At 45.6% G+C, this 19,342-nt stretch overlaps 1 pseudogene across 1 annotated transcript in view; it reads right to left on the minus strand.

Annotated features, from left to right (window-relative positions):
• Nucleotides 1–19,342, minus strand: part of LOC147097325 (semaphorin-7A-like) — a 56,869-nt pseudogene that overhangs the window by 1,432 nt on the left and 36,095 nt on the right. The window contains exons 10-13 of the transcript XR_015074356.1: nt 15,271–15,465; nt 11,641–11,756; nt 11,360–11,517; nt 1,527–1,582 (exon numbers count right to left, since the gene is read on the minus strand). The product of XR_015074356.1 is annotated as a semaphorin-7A-like (transcript). The remainder of the gene's footprint in view (nt 1–1,526; nt 1,583–11,359; nt 11,518–11,640; nt 11,757–15,270; nt 15,466–19,342) is intronic.

Raw genomic sequence — 19,342 nt, forward strand, 5'->3', positions numbered from 1 at the left:
TCAGAGAACCCTAAACATTTACAGCACAGAAGGAGGCCATTCAGCCCATCGTATCCGTGCAAGCTCTTTGCTAGAACAATCCAAACTGATCCCACTCCTCTGTGCCTTCCCCAGAGCTCTGTATTTTCCTTGGCTTCAAACTGCTCTATAATGATCTTTGCCTCAACCACTGCCTTTTACAAAGCAGTCTATGCTCCAACAACTCTCTGCATTAAGAAATATTCTCCTAACATTACTCCTCACTCCCCTAGTGACAATTTTAAATCGGAGACCCCTTGTCACTGACTCCCTAACCAGAGGAAATAGTCTTTCTCTATTCACTCCATCAAAACGCTTCATAATTTTAAAAAACCTCTTATTAAATCTCCTCTTAACTTTCTCTGTTCCAGTGTAAGTAGTTCCAGTATCTTAAGTCCCTCCTCTTAACTCTAGTTTCTCATCACGGCCTGTGTCAACACCTATCTCAACTGAGATATTTTTAGTTGTTTGGGCACTTGGTGCTTTGCAAATGATTTGTTTTTGTTGCTTGGGGGTCATTTTAAGCTGACTCCCCGGGCGGGAAACCCCTGGGATCAGATGCGACGCTGGTTTTACATCCCGCCCAATCTCACTCTCTGCTGACATCGATGGAGAGTAAAATTCGGGCGAGGAGTCAAACTCCCGATCCCATAGTTTTCCCGCCCAGGGAAAGATGGTCAAACTACCCCAGTTGGGAGGGAATTTTATCGGGAGGTGGGTTTCTGGCGAAGGTGCAGGACAGCTGTCATCTGTTTGAGGCCCAGGCCATTTTAACTCCCTGGGCCCTATTTGCACCCCACCGGCTAGCGCCCCCCCGCCCCCCGCCCTGAAACAGACCAGTTTCGGACCGGTTAAAATCGCGGGAACTCGAGGCCGCCCACTAACACCAAGGTAAGTCGTGTGCGGGGGAGGGGGGGTGGAAATCAGGACTGTTTCCTGGGTGGGAAGGGGGCGATCCGGTGGCAGCAGAAGGCCAAACCCTTGTCGGACCCGGGGGGAAGCACTCTTGCGTAAAGTTCTTGACTTGCCTTGGAGGACCTCCTCTTCTTCCTTGCCAGGTTTTACCGAGGGGGGAAGGATTTGAAAATCGGGCGGAGTGTGACGCAGGTAGCTGATGTACCCTCGCCGGTTTTGCGCTACCCCCACCCCAGATTAATTTCACCCCCAGCAAATGTTATAACCTGGGGCTGATGCCCAAATGTTTAAAAGGGGAAGAAAGTCGGGCGTCATCTCATCACTCAAAAACAAAAATGGAAACTTTTTGGAAATTTAAAAATAGGAGAGGTTACCTTAGAATTTCTCACCAAAGTGTAAGCCTTTCAGCTAGAAATGTTTCTGATTATTTTTGCACCATTATATTCGAGCTGCTTGCCTAGAAATCATCTACTCACAAAATAAAGTGACCTCCATAATTTATGTGCCCATGAGATATATCTCTGAACTGGATTGAGACCTGAATCTGTGACCAGAGCAATGAATGTGCGCATCATTTCTCAAAGCAATCTCACCTTTTCGGTGATCACACTTTCTGAAATCACCTTTTTCAGGATCTTGGACAAGGTACCTGCAAAAGGAAGTACGATATAAAGTTTAGAGTCTGTGTGCTGGGGTGATGAATTTGCACAGTTTCCAATCCTTCCCTGTGCGGTTAGTTGCTAGTACAATACTGCCTTCACAGCCCTAAACAGCACTAATTTAATAACTTCATTACAGGGGTCACAAGGAAGATATGGACAGAGCAGTGTTAGACTTCCATTTAAAAATAATTTTCCTTTTAATTCGTGTTATCCAGATTCTCTGCTCTCACACCTCTTGCTTTTATAGGTTACTTCTTTTACAAAATATTTTGGTGTGAGGAAAACTGCTGCCCGTATCCTGATGGGCACCAAGTCCCGTTCACCCATCACCCCATCTGCTCGCTGACCTACACTAGCTCCCAGTCCAGCAAACCCCCCTCGTCTTCAAATCCCTCCACGGCCTCGCCCCTCCCTATCCCAGTCGCCTCCTCCAGCCCCTACAACCCTCCCAGATCTCTGCGTTCCTCCAGCTCTGGCCCCTGGTGCATCCCCCACTTCCTTTGTCTCAATACTGGCGGCTGTGCCTTCAGCTGTCTAAGCTCTGGAATTCCCTCCCTAAACCTCTCCACCTCTCTCTCCTCCTTTATGACGCTCCTTAAAACCTGCCTCTTTGACCAAGCTTTAGGTCACCTGTCCTAATATCTCCTCATGTGACTCGGTGTCAACTTTTGTCTGATTACATGCCTGTGCAGCACCTTGGGACGTTCTACTACTTTAAAGGCGCTATATAAATGTAAGTTGTGTGTGTATATTATATATAGATATACTGGTTTCAACTGTCTTTCATTTTTTATTCCTCCTCTAATGATCCTATAGACTGAGTTAGTGAATGCTCCACCTCCCAAAATCGTGACCTCTTCCACCTAGAAGAACAAGGGCAGCAGGCGCATGGGAACACCACCAACTCCAAGTTCCCCTCCAAGTCACACACCATCCTGACTTAGAAATATAATCCCCGTTCCTTCATCGTCGCTGGGTCAAAATCCTGGAACTCCCTCCCTAACAGCACTGTGGGAGTGCCTTCACCGCACGGACTGCAGCAGTTCAAGAAGGCGGCTCACCACCACCTTCTCAAGGGCAATTAGGAATGGGCAATAAATGCCGGCCTTGCCAGTGACGCCCACATCCCAGGAATGAATTTTTTAAAATGGTGTAACACTGAGCTCTACAGACAGCAACATTCCAAGTTCAATCCCGGATTTGTACTGGGTAATGGGCACTGTAATGGGTAATGATCGTGGGCACTCCACTGACAGGAACAAGCACTCTGACTTGAAAACTTCCCCTTCAGTGCTGTGGAAGTACAGTTTCTCACTTAGACACAAAATGGCTTCCTGGGCATAGAATAAAAACTTAAATGGCCGACAGCATGATTCACTAACCAGTCTCTAGGGAATTAGACAATTTAGGAATGCTACATACGTACTCCTTATCTGTAATAAGCTTACAAAGAGCCTCATTCACCAAACAAATAGCCAAGGACATGATAAGGTAAACATCGGCCCACAGGCCCAGTTGATACAGTGAGAGAACAGAAGGTACAGAGGGATCCCATAATAAAGGATTAGTTAATCTTATCCCAAGGTATTTCTGTTCGTTATTCTAACGCAGCCCGGAATACGTTGTTTCAGTAATTCGCAAGGTCTGTGCCTTTGTAATCAGGTATGATTCAATACTATGTCATGTGGCATAGAAAGCCTGTTTTGTTTCTGTACTGTATAAATATGTTACAACTTCTGTATTACTTTGAAGAGGTCTGATGTAGCCTTTGACTACACAACCCTTCCCTTGCAAGTAAATAAAGCCTGTCTTTGGCGATACTTTGTGTTTAAGAGTCTTACTCGGGAGTCGAGACTTCGACAGTATTACTTGGAGGTCCCACCGAGATCGCTTGCTGCCTTTCGGTAAGTCACGGACAAGGGCATCGTGAATCTCTAATGACAGATCCTGAATGGCCACAGTGATGTTTTATCACATAAAAGGATTTCTCATTAGATATTGAATTGGTGTGGTCTGTTTCTTCCGACGGGAGTACTGCGATCAAGTTAAGACTTGTGTTTCGGACTTGAGTTGAATCCTGTAACTTTTGCTTCTTTTATTGTTGACCACTGAAAGGAGGAGAATACTGACAACTCAAGTCTTTAAAAAAAAAAAGTATCGGGCAAAGAAGGCAAGAGGAAAGTCGACAGGGCTGAGTCCCAGACAGATAAGGTACCAAGTTAAAACTGCAGTATCAAGGGTGAGTCCCTTGAGCCGGGGTGAGAGACCCACGGCAGAAAGTATCGTTTGAGGATTGTCACTGTGTTTTAATGACCTGTATTACCAGGCTCGGGACTATTCTCCGTTGAGATACCTTCTACGAGGGTTCAAGCCCCTCGCATTAAAGCATAAGGATTTTATATGAATATAGAGGTTAAGAATTATCGCAACCATTGTTTTCCGTTTTGTTTGTTGATTATTGACAATGTTAAGACAGAAGACTCTCACATAAAGTATAAGTTAAATGTTAAGGACTCAGCTTGTAGTGGCGTACAACGCAAACTGAGAATTGACTATTTGTTTAGTTTAGAGTGTAAGATAAATGTCTGAATATTTGGTCTGTTTGCCTGTTTGGGCGGCTGCATTACTTGTCATTTCTTTGACTGTTGTTATTACTTGTTATTTTTCATCACTTGTGGTCCTTTGGACAGTCAGTAATAGTCGTAAGGGGGTAAGGGGTGAAACTTGCGATCTAGAAGAAAAGAGCCTAGTGAAAAAAAAAACCATACAAACTAAGATGGGAGCTGCACAGAGCAAGATCCCAGAAAAAAAAGGAACTCCCGCTTCTTATGTCTTTACCTACTATGGTCAGATATCCATAAATGATTTACCTAAGTGGGCTAGATGGACCAAGAAAGACAGACACCCTTTCCCCGTGGATGGTACATTTAATCTAGATAGAATCACGTGTCTAGAAAACTGCCTAGCAGGCAGAGACCCAATAATAATAATAATAATAATTCAACTTTATTGTCATTGCACAAGTACATGAACAACGAAAGTCAGTAAATTGGTCTGCCTTCTCAGATTGGAAAAGGGAAGCAGAAAAACGTAAGGAACGCAGCATATTAGCTAGTAAAATTGAGAACAAAAATAAGAGATCTAATGAATAAATTGATTAAACAAGAAAAGGTTACGCTAATGCCTTTAAGACAAAACCCGAAGCCTACCGCTCCTCCCTGTGAATATCCTCCCATGCCCACGGCTCATTCCAGTGATGACGAGGATCAGGGATGGTTCAGAAGACCAGCCCCGCCTCCTGAATACGAAGTGCAACAACAAGGCGCAGCGGGTGGTGAATCACCCGACCCCAGTGCTGTAAGTCAGGAGAATATAATCAACACTAGATAAGATAATTGAGACAACTCAGAAAAGGGATGAAGACGTTGAGGATTATATAGAAAGAATGGAAGCAGTTATGGGACAGCATTCGGGTATGACAAAAGAAAATTACCAAATCCCTTTAATTAACGCCCTTGTAAACGGCCTCAGAACAGAACTCAAGGAACCGTTGACTTTAGTTTGCCTTGACTGGAGACATAAAACCATTCCTGAATTGACACAAATCTGGAAAGGAATAAAGATCAAAAGAGTAAAGTTTCCTTGTTAATGGAGCAAGCAGCTTCTCCAGCCCCGACCGCCCAGACTACTATTTAATACCAGGGTCAAAACAGGGGATGAGGTAGAGGGTATAACAGAGGCGGATTTAGAGGAAATAGTAGAGGAGGGACTGGCAGAGGCCAGTGGAACGGAAGAGGCACAAACTCTCCGTGTTTTAACTGTGGTCAGATCGGACACTGGAAGTCCAATTGCCCGTTCCCCAAACAGCAAAATCAAGGCTGGGGAGGTGCCCCAGTAAATACAAATACCCAAGCCCAGGTTCACACTCGTCCACAAGCAGGCTTTACAACAGGGGATCCTTGGGGAGGTCAGATTATGGAAGGACAATTCGGACCCCCAGGGCAAAATTATTCAGCATGACACGGAGAAACGGCCCCGAACAATACCCACACTCTCCAATTACCACTAGTATTGCTAAATTCTAGAGATGAGCCATATCTATCCATAAATATGCAAGGCAAGAAAGTCCCTTTTCTCGTCGACACAGGAGCCACAACCTCACTATTGACAAAACAATACGCTACAGGAATTCCATGCACTGACAAGGATGTTACCTGCATAGGACTTTCTGGTGTCTCACAGACTCTGACATGGTCACAACCGTTACAAATACGAGCAGATAATTTTTCTGGCCAACATGCTTTTTTGTTATCAGACGACGCCCCTATGAATCTCTTAGGGAGAGATTTATTGTGCAAAATGCAAGCAACAATAATTTGCTCAGAAAAGGGAATACAGGTGTACATACCTATTGACAGATGCACCATGTATCCCTTACGCAAATGTTCCCCTCAAGTTATCCCACGGGAGACGGAGCAACTGCTCGATCAGATCCCGCCACAGGTATGGTCCAGTCACCCAAATGAAGTTGGCAAAATGCTAACTGCTCAGCCATATAGTCACATTAAAGCCATCCGTTCGATTGCCCCGTAGACCGCAGTACCCGATCTCAGCAGCAGCTGAACAAGGAATTCAGCCTGTCATTAACTCTTTGTTGGAGCAAGGAATAATTGTTCCAACCCAGAGTCAATGCAACACTCCAATTTTGCCGGTAGAAAAGAAAGAAAGTGGAAGGTGGAGACTGGTGCAGGATCTTAGAGCAGTGAACGAATCAGTATTACCCGTTTATCCAGTTGTGCCAAATCCTGCCACTATCCTGACCAGTATTCCCTCCGGATCAAAGTTTTACACTGTCATTGATCTTTGCTCAGCCTTCTTTAGTATCCCTATCCACCAAGATTCGCAATTCCTGTTTGCATTTACATTTAAAGGAACACAGTACACTTGGACGAAACTCCCGCAGGGCTACACAGAAAGCCCCACAATTTTTTCACAAAGCCTTAAACGCGATTTAGAAGACATACACTTTACCGGAGGGTCCACACTTATTCAATATGTCGATGATTTGCTGATAGCTTCACCTGACACACAGTCATGCCAGACTGACTCGCTTATCATGCTATGCGCCCTAGCGGCAAAAGGACATAAGATATCACGTTCTAAGCTGCAATTTGTGTCAGAGACAGTACAATATTTGGGACATGAACTTCATGGTGATAGCCGCCGTTTGATGCAAGGAAGAATTAAAGCCATTTGTGAGGCACCCTTGCCTACTACTAAACAGCAATTGAAACATTTTCTCGGCATGTCAGGATACTGTAGGCAATGGATCAATGGGATATTCAGATCTGGTACGCCCACTGCTAGATATCTCCGCACCCACAGGGGAAGATCCTCTCATCTGGAGTAAAAAGGCAGAAGACGCCTTTGAAAATGTTAAACAAGCCCTTACGTCAGCTCCAGCATTAGGGCTACCAGACTATCAGAAACAGTTTAACCTTTTCGTCCATCATAAATCGGGTTTTGCTCAATCTGTCCTGACTCAATCCCACGGGGATAAACAGCGACCCTTAGCGTATTTCAGTACTCAATTGGATCCCGTTGCATGCGGCCTGCCTGGATGCCTGCCAATTCTAGCTGCTGCCTATTACGCTGTACAACAGGCTCAAGGCATCACGCTTAATCACTGAACTGTTTTGTTTGTACCACAGTCAGTGGAGGTTCTGTTATCAAAATACGCCACTCAGCATCTAACATCAGCCCGTAGCAGCAAATATCAGGTTGCACTGTTATCCAACTCCAATCTCCTAATGCAAAGATGTTCAGTTTTGAATCCAGCCACGCTGCTACCAACAGAAGAGGATGGAATCCCACACTGCTGTGACACGGTTACCCAGTTAGCTACCAAGCCCCGAACAGATCTATCTGAAACTCCTGTTCCTAATAGTGACTTGGTATTCTACGTAGATGGATCAGCCCTTAGGGATGATAAAGGATCACCTAGGGCTGGGTATGCCGTTTCAGATGATCATTCAGTTGTGGAAGCGCTCTCACTACCTCAATCATTTTCAGCGCAACAAGCAGAACTCTTCGCTCTTACCAGAGCTTGTATATTGGCTACTGATCAAACTGTTAACATTTATACCGACTCCAGGTATGCTTTTGGAGTTGCTCACGATTATGGACAGATCTGGAAATTAAGGGGGTTTCTAACTTCCTCAGGATCGACTATTGAGAATGCTGAGCAAATCAATAATCTTTTGAAGGCTCTAGTGTGCCCCACTAAGATTTCAGTTATTAAATGTCAGGCTCATACAGGTAGTCAGGATCAGATATCCCTGGGTAACGAGCGGTCAGATAGAGCTGCTAAATCAGCCGCTCTGTCGGACACAGGGCCACTGGTCTCAGCCTTTGTTTTGCGTCAACAAAAATCAGATAATGACCCACCTTCTATTAATGATGTTTTAGCCTTTCAGTCACAGGCTAACTCGGACGAAGTGTTAAGTTGGGCAAGGGATTTTTGCTTTAAAACGCCTGAAGGGGTATGGGTTCACCATGACGGCCGCATGGTGGCTCCAAAGTCTTTACTTCCATGGATTGCCCGATGTGTTCATGTTTTCACGCATGCGGGCAAAGGGGGGATGGCAGACTATATTAATCAAACATGGTATGCACCAGGTATTTCGGCAATTGCAAAACAAATTAGTGAAAGGTGCACCATTTGCCAGGAAATGAATCCAGGCAAGACAGAGAAAGTACAGGCTGCCTCCCACCCAAATCCATCAGGCCCTTTCGTACATTTACAAATGGATTTTATTGAATTACCTCCATGTTTAGGATTTAAGTATGTGTTAGTAATTATAGATATGTTTTCAAGATGGGTCGAAGCTTTCCCATGTAAAAAGAATGATGCTGTAACAGTAGCAAAGTGCTTGTTAAAAGAAATCATACCAAGGTTTGGAATACCTATGCAGCTTTCAAGCGACAGAGGATCGCACTTCACTGGAGCAATTATAAAAGAACTATGTAAAGCTTTGCAGATTAACCAGCATTTTCACTGCAGTTATCATCCACAATCCGCAGGACTGGTGGAAAGGCATAACGGAGTACTGAAGAATAAAATTTCTAAACTTTGCAGTGAAACTGGACTTAAATGGGTCGAACTATTACCCTTAGCATTGATGATAATGCGAGCAGCAACTAACAGGACAAATGGACTGTCTCCACATGAGATTGTTATGGGACGACCCCTAAGACTGCCATTCTCAGCACCATTTACGGTGAAACAAATGGACATTCATAAAATGGACGAGGCTATGCTAAACTATTGCATTGCATTAACTAAATGTATTTCCAGCTTTCACCAACAGGTAAAGGAAGCTCAAACGAGTCCAGCAGAGGGAAAGTGCCATGACTTGGAACCTGGAGATGACGTCTACGTGAAGGTTTTTAAAAGGAAGAATGGTCTGCAACCACGCTTCGAAGGACCATATCAAGTGCTCCTGACTACAAACACAGCCGTAAAAGTCAAGGAAAGATCTTCCTGGATTCACGCATCCCACTGCAAGAAGGCACCGAATAGAGACAATTGAATTTTGAAAGACTCTAACAATGAAGACGTTACTTATATTTTGTATACTAATCGGACTACTGAGTCTAATATGCCAAGGAGATGGGGAAAGATCCCGAAAGAAACGAGAATTACACGTGAATACTTTTTTGTACATGTCTTACGAATATGCTAGACGCAGTAAGTCAGTATGAAAACCCAAAGAACCAAGGCTGGGCTGACTGGATATTGGGAGGATGGCTGGGATCAGTAGGGCAAATATTATTGCATGGACTAATAGTAGTAATAGCCCTGATTGTATGCATTGCTCTGTTTGTCACAACGATTAAGTGTTGTTGCAATAGGTTAGGCAAGGCAGTCTTGCCTGCAATGAATATGATGATAGAGAGAGAAGTAAAGTCAGTAGAGAAAAAGAATGGTCCCCTGGATGAGGAACTGAGACGATTGAATAAAATACAATTATAGAGATTAGAAACTTAGACAAATATATATATATATATATACTCCACATGCTCTCCTCTTTCTGCAAAACATATTTTCCACTCAAATGGGAACTGCAGGCTAGGAAAAAGAGAGAGGACTCCTTTCAACAACAAGCCAGTGTCGTCGACCTTGTATATCACTTGGTCCGCACTTTGGGGGCTTACATAGAAGCACTTGTGCTTAGGAGAACCCCACAGGTTAGTTATAAACTGTGTGGGCCATGAATTAGTCCTCCTCTATAAGCTGCTGTTCCCTATCTTTTAGAAAGTGCATAGTGGCACCCGCACTGCAGGCTAATATAAGCTGCAGGGAAAATTAGAACTGCAGGCTAATATAAGCTGCAGAAATATACAAAGACATAAACCTGAAATCAAATCAAACACAATTAAACCCCTACAAGAAAACACGCCCAAACACTAAGAATAAACAGAAGAAAGACGATCTTAGATAAGGTCAACCATCAATACAGGTATATCCCGAGGATGGTTCAAAACGGCAAAGAAGTCGGTATCCTTGGCTAAAATCTAAATTTGGTATGAGGACCGATAGGAAGAGGTTAATTTCAGTTATGTTGTCCTTGTAAGGACAAAAGGGAAGAATGTGGAAGTACAGTTTCTCACTTAGACACAAAATGGCTTCCTGGGCATAGAATAAAAACTTAAATGGCCGACAGCATGATTCACTAACCGGTCTCTAGGGAATTAGACAATTTAGGAATGCTACATACGTACTCCTTATCTGTAATAAGCTTACAAAGAGCCTCATTCACCAAACAAATAGCCAAGGACATGATAAGGTAAACATCGGCCCACAGGCCCAGTTGATACAGTGAGAGAACAGAAGGTACAGAGGGATCCCATAATAAAGGATTAGTTAATCTTATCCCAAGGTATTTCTGTTCGTTATTCTAACGCAGCCCAGAATACGTTGTTTCAGTAATTCGCAAGGTCTGTGCCTTTGTAATCAGGTATGATTCAATACTATGTCATGTGGCATAGAAAGCCTGTTTTGTTTCTGTACTGTATAAATATGTTACAACTTCTGTATTACTTTGAAGAGGTCTGATGTAGCCTTTGACTACACAACCCTTCCCTTGCAAGTAAATAAAGCCTGTCTTTGATGATACTTTGTGTTTAAGAGTCTTACTCGGGAGTTGAGACTTCGACAGAGCCCACTGTCATGAATGAGGAACAGTCTCTTCAGTGAGGCACAGGTGGGTTCATGTGGAATCACACACACTGATGACTTAGAGAGAAAGGCTCGCATTTATATACGACTTCAGCACGTCCCAAAGTGCTTTACAGCCAATGAAGTACTTTTTGAAGTAACGTAGTACACTGTTGTAACATAGGAAACGCAGCAGCCAATTTGCACACAGCAAGCTCCCACAAACAGCAATGTGATAATGACCAGATCATCTGCTTTAGTAATGTTGGTTGAGGGATAAATATGGGCCCAGGATACCGGGGATAACTCCCCCTGCTCTTCTTCGAAATAGTGCAGTGGGATCTTTTACATCCACCTGAGAGAGCAGACGGGGCCTCGGTTTAACGTCTCATCCGAAAGACTGCACCTCCGACAGTGCAGCACTCCCTCAGCACTGCACTGGAGTGTCAGCCTAGATTAGGTGCCTTTATGAGAGGAGGAAGAAGGTGGTTTGAAAAAAATTAGCATAAGAGATTTAAAATATAGAAAACTGTTCAAGACATACTTATTAGCTGTGAAGGGGACACATTTCTTTTCTCCAAAATTCCATCCACAGTAAGGGTCTCTGGCCATAACACAGCTGTCACAACTTTTGTTATATTTTTCACACTGCGCCAGTGGGAACCGAACCAGCTCTTTGGCAGTGGTAACGTACAGAAGCTTCTAGAAAGAAAAATTTTAAAATATATTTTCAATGTCTATTTTTTTTAAACAGAGAGAAAAATTATTTCTTATTGAGGTTATCATTTCCAGGTCAGGACGATGACCCTTGACCTTTGCACTTACAGTTTCAGAATCGAGAGACATTGATAAGATCGGTCCTGGCTCCTTTAACACCTCAAGTTCTGATATGGTGAAGGCTGACTGACCGGTCTCAAGAACCTTCTGGATTTTATCATTTCCTGTGGCGGGGTGGGGGGCGGAGGGAGAGGGAAAAGAGGCCCAAGGTTTCAATAATGTGAAAACAATATAAATTCTCATTCCTTATGGCATGGCAGCTGAAACCTAGAAGGGCCAAGAATCATGGGTGATTTTAATCTCCATATTGATTGGATAATCAAATTGGCCATGGTAGCCTTGAGGAGGAGTTCATAGAGTGCATCTGGGATGGTTTCCTAGAACAGTATGTAATGGAACCAACCAGGGAGCAGGCTATCTTGGATCTGTTACTATGTAATGAGACAGAATTAATAAATGATCTCATAGTAAAGGATCCTCTAGGAAAGAGTGATCATAGCATGGTTGAATTTCAAATTCAGTTGGAGGGTGAGAAAGTTGTATCCCAAACCAGTGTCCTGATCTTAAACAAAGGCAATTATAGTGGCATGAGGGCAGAACTGGCTAAAGTGGACTGGAAAAATAAATTAAAGGGTAAGACAATTGAAATGCAGTGGCGAACATTTAAAGAGATATTTTATAACTCTCAACAAAAATATATTCCAGTGAGAAAGAAAGATTTTAAGAGAAGGGAGCACCATCCGTGGCTAACTAAGGAAGTAAAGGATGGTATCAAATTGAAAATGAAGGCATACAATGTTGCCAAGATTGGTAGGAGACCAGAGGATTGGGAAATTTTTAAAAACCAGCAAAGGATGACTAAAAAAATAAAGAGAAGATGAATTATGAGAGTAAACTGGCAAGAAACATTAAAACAGATAGTAAGAGCTTCTACAGGTATATAAAAAGGAAGAGGGTAGCTAAAGTAAATGTTGGTCCCTTAGAGGATGAGACTGGGGAATTAATAATGGGAACGGGGGAATGGCAGAGACGCTGAACAAATATTTTGTATCTGTCTTCATGGTAGAAGACACTAACAACATCCCAATAATGGATAATCAAGGGGCCAGAGGGAGGGGGGAACTAAAGACAATCACTATCACTAAGGAAATAGTACTTGGTAAAATAATGGGACTAAAAGACGACAAGTTCCCTGAACCAGATGGCCTGCATCCCAGGGTCTTGAAAGAAGTGGCTGCAGAGATAGTGGATGCATTGGTTGCAATCTACCAAAATTCCCTGGACTCTGGAGAGGTCCCAGCGGATTGGAAAACCGCAAATGTAACACCCCTATTTAAGAAAGGAGGGAGACAGAAAGCAGGAAACTATACGATAGCAAAATACTGCAGATGCTGGAAATCCGAAATAACAGAAAATGCTGGAAAAACTCAGCAGGCCAGGCAACATCCGTGGAGAGAAATTAAAAGTCGACGTTTCAGGTGAACCCTTTTTCAAAACTGGAAAGGAAATAAAATAGATCGAAGGCAGGGCTGCGATAGAACAAAAGAGAAGTAAAGAGACATTAAGAGGTATTCAAAACCAGACGAGATAGTGATAGGACAGAGGAGACAAAAGACGGCTCAGATTAGGATGAGAAACAGCTGCCATGTGGGAGAGAGAAAAAAAAAGGAAAGGTTGGGGGGGGGGGGGGGGGGGAAGGGAAGACCCAAAACAAAGGGGTGGAAAAAAAATATAAGTAAAAATGTAATAGGGGCCGAGGTTATGATCTGAAATTGTTGAACTCGATATTGAGTCTGGAAGGCTGCAAAGTGCCTAATCGGAAGATGAGGTGCTGTTCCTCGAGTTTACGTTGAGATTCTGTGGAACAATGCAAGAGGCCGAGGATGGTGAGGTCCAAGTGGGAATGGAGTGGTGAATTAAAATGACAGATGACTGGAAGCTCGGGGTCACCCTTACGAACTGAACGGAGGTGTTCCGCAAAGCGGTCACCCAATCTGCGTTTGGTCTCCCCAATGTAGAGGAGACCGCATCGTGAGCAGCGAATACAGTATACTAGATTGCAAGAGGTACAAGTCACAGATCACAGAATCACAGAAACCCCACAGTGCAGATAGAGGCCATTTCGGCCCATCGAGCCTGCACCGACACATATCCCACCCGATCCCCGTAACCCCTACACCAACACATATCCCACCCTATCCCCGTAACCCCACGTATTTAATCCCCCTAACACTAAGGGTCAATTTATCATAGCCAATCAACCTAACCCGCACATCTTTGGACTGTGGGAGGAAACCGGAGCACCCGGAGGAAACCCACGCAAACACGGGGAGAATGTGCAACAGACAGTCACCCGAGGCCGGATTCGAACCCGGGTCCCTGGCGCTGTGAGGCAACAGTGCTAACCACTATGCCACCGTGCTGCCCATAAGTAATCGCTGTTTCACCTGGAAGGGGTGTTTGGGGCCCTGGACAGTGGGAAGGGGGGAGGTATAGGGGCAGGTGTTATATCTCCTGCGCTTGCACGGGAAGGTACCAGGCGAAGGGGAAGGGCTGTTGGGGGTGATAGAGGAGTGGACTAGGGTGTCACGGAGGGAGTGGTCCCTACGGAATGCTGAAAGGGGAGGGGAGGGGAAGATGTGTTTGGTGATGGGATCACTTTGGAGGTGGCAGAAATGGCGGAGGATGATCCGTTGAATGTGGAGGCTGGTGGGGTGAAAGGTGAGGACAAGGGATCTTTTGTCTCCTCTGTCCTATCACTATCTCGTCTGGTTTTGAATACCTCTTAATGTCTCTTTACTTCTCTTTTGTTCTATCGCAGCCCTGCCTTCGATCTATTTTATTTCCTTTCCAGTTTTGAAAAAGGGTTTCGACCCGAAACGGCGACTTTTAATTTCTCTCCACGGATGTTGCCTGGCCTGCTGAGTTTTTCCAGCATTTTCTGTTGTTATTAGCAGGAAACTATAGACCAGTTAGCCTAACATCTGTCGTTGGGAAAATGCTGGAGTCCTTCATTAAGGAAGCAGTAGCAGGGCATTTGGAAAATCATAATGCTGTCAAGCAGAGTCAGCATGGTTTTATGAAAGGGAAATCATATTTAACAAACTTGCTGGTGTTCTTTGAGGATGTAATGAGCAGGGTGGACAAAGGTGAACCAGTGGATGTGGTGTATTTAGATTTCCAGAAGGTATTCGATAAGGTGCCACATAAAAGGTCACTGCATAAGATAAGAGTTCACAGAATTGGGGGTAATATGTTAGCATGGATAGAGAATTGGCTAACTAATAGAAAGCAGAGAGTCGGGATAAATGGGTCATTTTCTGGTTGGCATATGGTAACTAGTGGGTTGCCACAGGGTGTTTATGCTCCACACCAGCCTCCTCCCACTCTATTTACTTCATCTAACTCTATCAGCATATCTTTCTATTGCTTTCTCCCTCATGTACTTATCTAGCTTCCCCTTAAAGGCTATTTGTCTGAAGTATTCCCTGTGGGAGCGAGTTCCACATTCTCCCCACTCTCTGGGTAAAGAAGTTGCTCTTGAATTCCTTATTAGATTTATTGCTGACCATCTTATATTTATGGTCCCTAGCTGACAATCAATGTATTGGTCATCCAGTAAAGTACAATGGCAGAATCAGGTATATTCTAAACAAACCATTAGCTGGCAGGACCTACCCATAGCCAGGAAAAGGACACGGGACACGTTTCCATTGAAGCCAACAACGGAATCCACTACTAGTTTCTTGAAGTGATGCCCATTCTGGATCATGAATGGGATTTTTCCGATGGGATGGATCCGAGTCTCCATTTCAGGATAATCCCCACAATGCTCAGTATTTTAACTGGAAGCCTTTGAGTGTCATTGACGCACTGCAACAATGTGGGAACAATAAGAGCCTGTAAGTTATTTACCGATTAGACGCACTTTTGAAATCCCTCTGCACCACATGGTTCCCTACCCAAGACAAGAGGTCGGAGAGCCCCTTGCACTCCCAGACTTCAGTCCAAACAGCTCCATGACCAGCAATGAGTGCATGACTCCAGCCCAGGCATCTCCTGGGACTACCTTGCGCTAAAGAAAGGTGGATCTGGCAGTTGTACTCCTGGGGGTGTTTGACGGATAAGTGATTTACTATACGACGTACGATAGCAAAATACTGCGGATGCTGGAAATCCGAAATAACAACAGAAAATGCTGGAATAACTCAGCGGGCCAGGCAACATCTGTGGAGAGAAAATAGAGTCAACGTTTCGAGTCAAACTCTTTGTCAAGACTGGAAAGGCACAGGAAATGAAATAGATTGAGGGGCCAGGCTGGGAGAGAACAAAAGAGAAGTGAAGAGACATTAAGAGGTATTCAAAACAAGACGAGATGGTGATAGGACTAGTGGAGACAAAAGACGGCTCTAGATTAGGTGTGAAATGCGCTGGCAGAATGAGACAGCTGCCATGTGGGAGAGAAAAAAAGGGGGGGGGGGGGGAGAGGAAAAGGGCCAAAACAAAGGTGTGGATAAAAAATAAGTAAAAATGTAACAGGGGCCGAGGTTATGATCTGAAATTGTTGAACTCGATATGGAGTCCGGAAGGCTGTAAAGTGCCTAATCGGAAGATGAGGTGCTGTTCCTCGAGTTTACGCTGGGCTTCCGTGGAACAATGCAAGAGCCCAAGTACAGTGAGGTCCGAGTGGGAATGGGGCGGTGAATTAAAATGACAGGCGACCGGAAGCTTGGGGTCATCCTTACGGACTGAACGGAGGTGTTCCACAAAGCGGTCACCCAATCTGCGTTTGGTCTCCCCAATGTAGAGGAGACCACATCGTGAGCAGCGAATACAGTATACTAGATTGCAGGAAGTACAAGTAAATTGCCGTTTCACCTGGAAGGGGAAGCTCGACCTCTCTCTTCAGCAGCACTGACGCACTCTGTCTCAAAGCTGTCCGGGTCCACTTCCATTTCATCCTTCGACTCATCCGACGCTTCAACAAAAAACTTTTTTTCTTCCTTTCCGATGTCAAGGATCGCAAGCTTCAGCAACTCTTGAACACCAACGCCCCTCCGGAACCTTCTTCTCCTTCACTTTCCTCTGACCCCCCTTCTCCCAATCTCACCCCCTGCCACGTCTTCAGTAGCCCCTCTGACCTTCCCCTCTCTGACCCTGAACGATCAGTCCTCAGCAAAGGCCTGAGCTTCATCCCCTTACACCCCCACCTCAATGAATTTCGAGCTTGACACGATGTTGAGCTCTTTTTCCGCCGCCTTCGTCTCCGTGCCCACTTCTCTGGCCAGGAGTCTTCCCCCCGCACGACTGACCCTTTCTCCTGCTTTCAGAATTCCCGTTCTACCTGGACCCCTCCCCCTAGTCTCTTACCCTCTCTAGATCTTTTCATCGCTAACTGCCGCCGTGACATCGGCCGTCTCCATTTCTCTGCTCCCCTCACTCACTCCAACCTACCTCCCTCTGAACTTGCAGCACTCCATTCTCTTAGATCCAACCCTGACATTGTCATTAAACCCACTGACAAGGGTGGTGCTGTTGTTTGGCGCACTGACCTCTACCTAGCGGAAGCTGAACGCCAACTCTCCGACACCTCCTCCTACCTCCACCTGGACCATGACCCCACTAGCGAACATCAAACCACCGTTTCCAAGACTGTCACTGACCTCATCTCCTCTGGAGATCTTTCCCCTGCGGCCACCAACCTCATAGTTCCCCAACCCCGCACAGCCCGCTTCTACCTCCTTCCCAAGATCCACAAACAGGACTGCCCTGGTAGACCCATCGTTTCAGCCTGTTCTTGCCCCACTGAACTTATCTCTTCCTATCTCGACTCTATCTTTTCTCCCCTTGTCGAGTCTCTTCCCACCTACATCCGCAACTCTTCGGACGCCCTCCGCCACTTTAACAGTTTCCAGTTTCCTGGCCCCACCGCCTCCTTTTCACCATGGACGTATAATCCCTCTACACCTCCATCCCCCACCAGGATGGCCTGAGGGCGCTCCGCTTCTTCCTTGAACAGAGGCCCGACCAGTCCCCATCCACCACCACCCTCCTCCGCCTGGCTGAACTTGTTCTCACATTGAACAACTTCTCCTTTAACTCCACTCATTTCCTCCAAATCAAAGGTGTTGCTATGGGTACCCGCATGGGTCCTAGCTATGCCTGCCTTTTCGTGGGATATGTGGAACACTCTTTGTTCCAGTCCTACTCAGGTCCCCTCCCTCACCTCTTTTTCCGGTACATTGATGACTGCATCGGTGCCATTTCCTGCTCTCGCCCTGAACTAGACAATTTCATTCACTTTGCCTCCAATTTCCACCCTTCCCTCACCTTCACATGGTCCATCTCCGACTCTTCCCTTCCTCGACTTCTCCGTCTCCATCTCTGGGGATAGGTTATCGACCAACATTCACTACAAGCCCACTGACTCCCACAGCTACCTGGACTACACTTCCTCCCACCCCACCTCCTGTAAGGACTCTATTCCATTCTCCCAGTTTCTCCGTCTCCGCCGCATCTGCTCCGACGATGCCACCTTCCACACCAGTGCTTCCGATATGCCTTCCTTTTTCCTCAATTGAGGATTACCCTCTACCGTGGTTGACACGGCCCTCGACCATGTCCGTTCTATCCCCCGCACTTCTGCCCTCACCCCTGCCCCTCCCTCCCGGAACCACGATAGGGTTCCCCTTGTCCTCACCTTTCACCCCACCAGCCTCCACATTCAACTGATCATTCTCCGCCATTTCCGCCACCTTCAAAGTGATCCCACCACCAAATGCATCTTCCCCTCCCCTTTCAGCTTTCCGTAGGGACCGCTCCCTCCGAGACACCCTAGTCCACTCCTCTATCACCCCCAGCACCCCTTCCCCTTCGCCCGGCACCTTCCCGTGCAAGCGCAAGAGATGCAACACCTGCCCTTATACCTCCCCCCTTCCCACTGTCCAGGGCCCCAAACACCCCTTCCAGGTGAAACAGCGATTTACTTGTACTTCTTGCAATCTAGTATACTGTATTCACTGCTCACGATGTGGTCTCCTCTACACTGGGGAGACCAAACGCAGATTGGGTGACCGCTTTGCGGAACACCTCCGTTCAGTCCGTAAGGATGACCCCGAGCTTCCGGCTGCCTGTCATTTGAATTCACCGCCCCATTCCCACTCAGACCTCACCGTCTGCGGCCTCTTGCATTGTTCCACGGAGGCTCAACATAAACTCGAGGAACAGCACCTCATCTTCCGATTAGGCACTTTACAGCCTTCCGGACTCAATATCGAGTTCAACAATTCAGATCATAACCTCGGCCCCCATTACATTTTTACTTATTTTTTATCCCCACCTTTGTTTTGGCCCTTTTCCTCCCCCCTTTTTTTTTTTCTCTCCCACATGGCAGCTGTCTCTCATTCTGCCAGCGCATTTCACACCTAATCTAGAGCCGTCTTTTGTCTCCACTAGTCCTATCACCATCTCGTCTTGTTTTGAATACCTCTTAATGTCGCTTCACTTCTCTTTTGTTCTCTCCCAGCCTGGCCTCTCAATCTATTTCATTTCCTGTGCCTTTCCAGTCTTGACAAAGAGTTTGACTCGAAACGTTGACTCTATTTTCTCTCCACGGGTGTTGCCTGGCCTGCTGAGTTATTCCAGCATTTTCTGTTGTTATTTAGTGATTTACTACAGATTGTGCCTGGTTGCTTGCCAAGAAGATTGTGTACCCAGCCAGTGGGGAGAAGGTACCTGAAGGCCAGGTTGT

Source organism: Somniosus microcephalus, chromosome 32 (assembly GCF_052327205.1).
Source record: "Somniosus microcephalus isolate GS21.2 chromosome 32, FLI_Smic_1.0, whole genome shotgun sequence".
Taxonomy (NCBI): Eukaryota; Metazoa; Chordata; class Chondrichthyes; order Squaliformes; family Somniosidae; genus Somniosus; species Somniosus microcephalus.